A 6,311-nucleotide genomic window follows, 5' to 3' on the forward strand; every position below is an offset into this window, starting at 1 on the left:
CACTGCGCCACCAGGGAAGCCCCCACACACTGTTTAAAGGCAAAGCACCATAGGTAAAGTTGATCAGCCATCCAGGGTTCTCAGCATATGGGATCTTGCTTCCTGATTTTACCTTAATTTATGAAAATCAGAAATGGCATCTCCAAAAAACATTAAGGGCGTTGTAAGAAAGATCATTGTATTTAGTAGCATAGTTGTAGAAATGGAGCATATTTTCTTTAAGAAACAAAAAACTAAGAAGAACATGCCAGTTAACAATCATCAGTATGCCACCATAGGTCAGCAGGACAAAAATACTGTGATAAGCTTATCTCTTCCATACGCAGAAAGCATTCTAGTCCAAGCTTTAATGCTTCCTATCTTTTCACAGATGCTTCTTTTTCTGCTGCTTTTCATTCTTTCTCACATTTCATGTTAGAGGATTGATACAGCCTTTAAAACTTCATTAACAGGAGCAAACCCATTATCCACTGATTTCTTCTCAAAAGGCAGGCTAACATTCAGATAGCCTGGCAGTTTCATTCTCATGAATACTCTAGCCATGAAAAACTCAATAGGACACAAATCCAACAAACAGAACAAGAAATCCATTGAGTTTTGGAATGTTTGCTGCATTGGATAGGCCCAGGATTATGAAACCTAAACCTCCCATTGTAAACAGGAAGCTGGCTGCAGTCCTTCATAGTATATTGTCCCTTTGCTCTGTAGGCCAAGAAAGCTGCAGGCCTCCGAGGCCCATGTTCATCAGTCATGGAGCCAACACTGGGAGGTTCCACAGTGATGTCATCAATTAATCCTCTAGTGATGAGACGTAAAATACCAGCACACAGGCCACCATGGCCAGGAACCCAGGGCAGCTACTTTAGCTCAAGTTGGGACATCGGAGTATTAAGCATGGGACTCAGGACAAAGTCTCCATGTTTTTGGCAGCAGAAGCAGCTCTCAAACCCTACGCACCACCCAAAACCAGCTAAGATAATTTTTAAAAGACATTAAAATTATAAACGTATTAACTGGCAATTGCTTCTTGATAACAAATACATTCGTGAAATTGCAAGCAACCCTTCATTATACAGTCACTTGCTGTCTCCTTGATCCATCGCTGACTCACCAGTTCCCCTGCAGTTTGGCCAGGGCCCTCATCACAGACACTGCTCTGAGCCTCTCTAACACCATCTCCTAGGGACACTCTTCCAGCCCCACTTGCACTTGGAGGTAATCCAGTTTTGTGATAGAGTCTGGAGCCGAGTCCCTGAGTCTTCATTTCCTTCCTCTATGTCTTCGGGCAACTCAGCCTATCTGTGCCTCAGTTCACACATCTATAAAAAAGGGTTTATCCTAACATTGCCCTGCAGCTCACTTGAGATAATCCACACAAAGCACAGGGCTGGGGCCTGGCACACAGTCAACCCACACGAGTGCTCAGCGCTGTAACTGGCCTCCCACCTGGGCTTCATGACTCCTGTTACAGCTTTCTTCCTCTTTCTGCTGGCACCACTCAGACTTCACAGCCCCTGCTCCCTTTATCACGTTCCTGCCCACACCACGAGTGCTGAGGCTTCCCAGGCTCTCTCTGCCCAAACTTCCTATGTGGCCTCTTCGCAACCATAGCAGTGGCTTCAATTCCCTCCCTCCCCATATATGTTGGTGGCCACCACCTGATTTCTCTATCCCAGCCCCTCGCCTGCCCTCCAGACTGGAGTATTCCTGTGGACCAAGCACCTGTCTCGCAGTCCGCTCAATCCAAACCTGTTTCAGACTGCCCTCACCTCCAACTCCACACCGCCAACCCCCCACCTTCTCCAATCCCTGTCTGTCTTTTCCACTCCCTCTCTCCCATCCTGTCATTCATTCATTTAATCCTCAACGCTCTGGAGCATTCACAAGGTTAAGAAAGATCTTTACAAAGTGGTCCCTACTCTCAGGGATCTCCCAGGTCAGGGGCAGATAATTACAATTCAAAGAAGAAAGAGGTTTGACAGAAGGAAGCACAGGACTTAGGAGAGAGGTCAGGAGGGGGCCTATCTAGTCTCCGGGGTCAGGGTTGACGTCTCTTAAGAGGGCATGTTCAGCAGGAACAGAGTTGAATACATTTTCATCTAGGAGCAGGGCAAGGGTGTGATGGAAGACCTCTTAATCGATTGCTTATTACCTGAGGGAAGAAATAAGGAGACCTCCAGGCACTAGTCACTCTTGCCTGAAGAGACTCTGTCCTACTTCGGAACAGGCATTTATTATTATTATTATTTTTGGTCGTGCCCCATGGCATGCGGGATCTTAGTTCCCCAACCGGGGATCAAACCCACACCCCCCCACAGTGGAAGTGCAGAGTCCTAACCACTGGACCGCCAGGGAAGTCCTAGAACAGGCATTTAAATGCATGTCTATCCCACAGGAAACAAGTATATTGCTGTTTCTGAGAGATCTCTTATCATTTTGCTTTTAAAAATTATATAGCAAAAAAAAAAAAAATTATATAGCTACCAAAAAAAGAATTTAACATTTATTACCTATGAATTTCTCTCAAAGGTCATGAATAGTCAGAAACTCTTGGATATGAGAGAAATTTAACCTACAAATTGATCTCAAATTTAATGACATTTTTATGAAATCAAAGGTAACGATTAAAGGAGCTGACATAATTTACATTTAATCCTCAATGCTCTGGAGCATTCACAAGGTTAAGAAAGATCTTTACAAAGTGGTCTCTACTCTCAGGGAGAGTAGCCACTGCAATAAAAATCTGTAAATTTTAATTTTGCACTTTTCTTATCATCTTTTTGAGTCCATGCTTTCCCCACCCCCGCTCCTCCAGATATCAAGGGTTTTAGTAAGACCTTGGCACATTTGTAGCCCTGGTGATAAACTTAGGGAGTACATGGGTCATCAGAGAGAAGCCCTCAACAGCCAGGACAGAAAGAACAGTTGGCTTTATGCTCTCCCCAGAAGTGACAGTTTTCAGTGCTGGTTCCATTCCACCCAGAATGGTGACATTAGGCACCTAAACACAGACTGGCAGGGGTGTAGGGGACCCAGGGGAAACAGAGGGCAGCACCTTCTGAAACTGAGTGGAAGGCACAAGGCTGACTTTTAAAACATTCCCTCCTTTACCAAAGTAATATAGCCTCATTAAATAAAATTTGGATAACATGGGAAAGTACATTAAAGAAATTTTATCCCATCTGGACCTGTTAGCCAAACACAAGCATTGCTCACTTTTTATCTTCTGGTGATTTTCTCTGCAAAGAGTTGTTCCTTTTTTTTTTTTTTTAATGTAGTTGTACTTGTGCCTACTATTTCATATCCTGCTTTTCCTGCTTACTGTATCGTGTTTCCTTCTATCATTACTCACTTCAGTTTACTGTAAGGGTCCATAAAATGTCATCATGGGATTTATCAACGTTTTCTCAACCATTGCCTTACAGTCAAACATTTAAATTGCTTTCAATGTTTTGCTATTATACATGTTTTTTTGTTATTTTCAGTGGTATTGCAATTTAAACCTTTTTTGACACTTAGGATTGTTTCTTAAGATAGATCTCAGAAGTGGAATTATTGAGTTAACAAATATGAATATTTCTGAGAGTTCAAATCCATATTGCTGAATTGTTCCCCAGAGAGGACTGTATTAATGTACTGCCTCTAGCCAATACATGAAAATTCCAGCTACCTGATGGCTTCAACCGCATGACTATTATCACTAATTTTTTTTCTTCTGCTAACTTAATAGGTAGAAAGTGAGCTTATTTCTTATGTAAACTTTATAATGTGGTTTATCATACATTCAGAGAAGTATACAAATCATGAGTGAATGTTCACAAAGTGAACACCCCCTAAGTAACCAGCACCCCGATCATGAAACTGAACATTACCAGAAGCCCAGAAGCCCCTGCTGTGCCCCGTTCACCCTCCTCTACCCCACCCAAGGGTAATTGCTATCCTGACTTCTCACACCGTAAGTTAGTGTTGGAAAGTGGCATTATTAAGAATTTTCATTTCCTTGATGACTAGAGGAGTTAACCATTTTTCCATGTGTTAGTTGATGAACTGTAGTTCCTCTTTTGTAAACTGTCTTTTCAAGTTCTTTGTCCAGGAAATGGTTGACTCTTAAGCAATCTCCTAATGTGAGTTTGGCTAAGGTTGGACTGTAGTCATCATTACATTGTTCAAAAATGGAGAAGTGTGTGTATGTGTGTGTGTTTAACTCCCATGATCTCACTCTGACAATACTCCTCGTATTTATTCATGCTTCTTTACTGCAAAGCAAGATGGTGCCTCTGTAGGCAACACCTGGCAGGGGTAACTTTTTGGTGACAGAACTGAGCCTAAATAGAATCTGCTGTTCTTTCGGTGTCTGTGAGAATAACAGAAATAGGTCACTGAACCTTTTTAAAAATAGAACTGACACATTTGGGGAAAGCATTTTTTCTGCTGAGATAGCACACAGTACAAGATGAAATGATCTCTAGAGAGTAGATGAATTTAGACACTTGATATTAAAAATAAATATTCTTCATGGCAGTAACTCACAGGAAATAGAGTGTCTTTCATAAGAAAGGTCTCTAAACATTGCTACCTTATGTAAAGTTTTCCCACCTCAGTTCCGGTGTGGGCTCTTCTGAGGGGCAAGCAATAGCTGTAGATGGAGAGAAGGGCCACATCATCAACTGTGGCCAGTGTTTGTTCCATCACCAAAGCCAAGATCTCCTGTCTCACTGGGTTTGCTTTCTCCCCTCTTAAGTATTACACAACTGCCTGTTCACCCTTGGATGGCTCTCCATAGTTGCAAAACAGGCAGGGACAAGGCCATCTCGTCACCTGGGTGCAGCTCTATTCCAGGTCTTCCAAGGGCTTGACTGATTTGTGGACGGCCAGCTCCAGCATCTCTGCCCACAGGCTCCCCAAGAGCTGTCTAGGGGCCCCAGGCCTGCCCTGTGGGGGCCCCTTTTCTGTCTGCTTCTAAGACATCCTCAGAAATCTCTCTCTGGCTATTGCCCCAGCTCCTGCCCCTTCTCACATACCCACCCATCCTGCTACCTTCAGAAGTCCTGTGCACCTCAGAGGCAGACACTTACGTCTTCTCCAGGGATTACCAAGGTGCTGCCTACACCACCATGCTTGGGCTCCACTAATGAGAAAGGCAAGATCTGTTGGCTGGAAAAGCAGGGCCTGGAGTTACTGTGGGAAAGACACTTCACTACAATCCCCAAAATGTCAAGGAGGATACATGAGGAGGTTGGCTATCATAGGAGTTGGCGGGTGAATAGTAGCAAGGAAGGAGGGTGCAGAGCTGGGACAGGGACACCTGTGTTTCAGGAAAGCCTGGCCGCAGGGAGAGAGAGACAGGGTAAGCAAGCAGTGGCTATGGGGGGTTGGGGAGTAGGAGGGGACAGAGAGACAGCTGTGAGGCATTTCTCAGAAGTAGAACACACAGGCAGGACCTGATGACTTTGACATTGGCACCAAGGAAAGAGGAAGAGCCAAAGATGCTGATGCAGCCCTTTCTAATGAGAACACAGTTCTTTTATACAGAACGTATCCACTTATCCACTCACGTATCAAGTGTGTGTTGAGCGCTTTCCTATGTCAGATACTGTTGCAGACTCTGGGAATAACATGTTTCTGCCCAAATCACATTTTCACTCTGCTGGGTGGGGGGCCGGCAGTGCAGACAACAAACAAGTAAGCAAATAAAAAAGATGACCCCACATAGTGATGGTTGCTCTTGGAAGATAATTTGGGCTGGGGGAATTGTGTGACTGGGTAGGACTTTTCTGAGGAAGTGATATTCCAGCTGAGACCTGGATGATATGAAGCAGCCAGTCAGGAGAAGATCCAGGGCAAGAACATTCTAGGTAATCAAAAATGCCTCTGCAAAAGGCCCCAAGATGGGCATGACCTTGGCTCATTTCAGGAACAGAGGGAAGACCATTGTGACACGACAAGTTTTGCAAGACAAAATTGTTTTCTGTCCTATTTGCTGAGCTGTCCCTGGACCCACACTGCCTTAGGGTTTCATCTTTGCTTTCTAGACACTTCAGACCTCTTCTAGACCCTTCCCACATCTCTTTTCTCCTTCTCTCCAGACCAGCTCCACTAGGAAGTGAGACCAGTAGCTATAAGATCCAATCTGGGGCTGAGGAAGGAGCTAGAACCAGTTCAGCCCTTCCAGAGCCAAATGGCGAGAGGGCCCTGGGGCCAGCGTGGCTCCTTTTTTTTCAGGTGATTCTTAACCATTTTTGGACTAAGAACTCCTTTATCAATCTGTTACAAGCTGTGAAAAAACACACAGGTATGTAATTCTGTACACA

The 6,311-nt window shown here is 44.2% G+C and overlaps 1 pseudogene; it reads right to left on the reverse strand.

Annotated features, from left to right (window-relative positions):
• Nucleotides 1-414: 414 nt before the first annotated feature.
• LOC131750400 (oligosaccharyltransferase complex subunit ostc pseudogene) lies at nucleotides 415-931 on the reverse strand (annotated as a pseudogene).
• Nucleotides 932-6,311: the final 5,380 nt, after the last annotated feature.

The sequence above is a fragment of the Kogia breviceps genome, chromosome 2 (genome assembly GCF_026419965.1).
Source record: "Kogia breviceps isolate mKogBre1 chromosome 2, mKogBre1 haplotype 1, whole genome shotgun sequence".
Taxonomy (NCBI): domain Eukaryota; kingdom Metazoa; phylum Chordata; class Mammalia; order Artiodactyla; family Physeteridae; genus Kogia; species Kogia breviceps.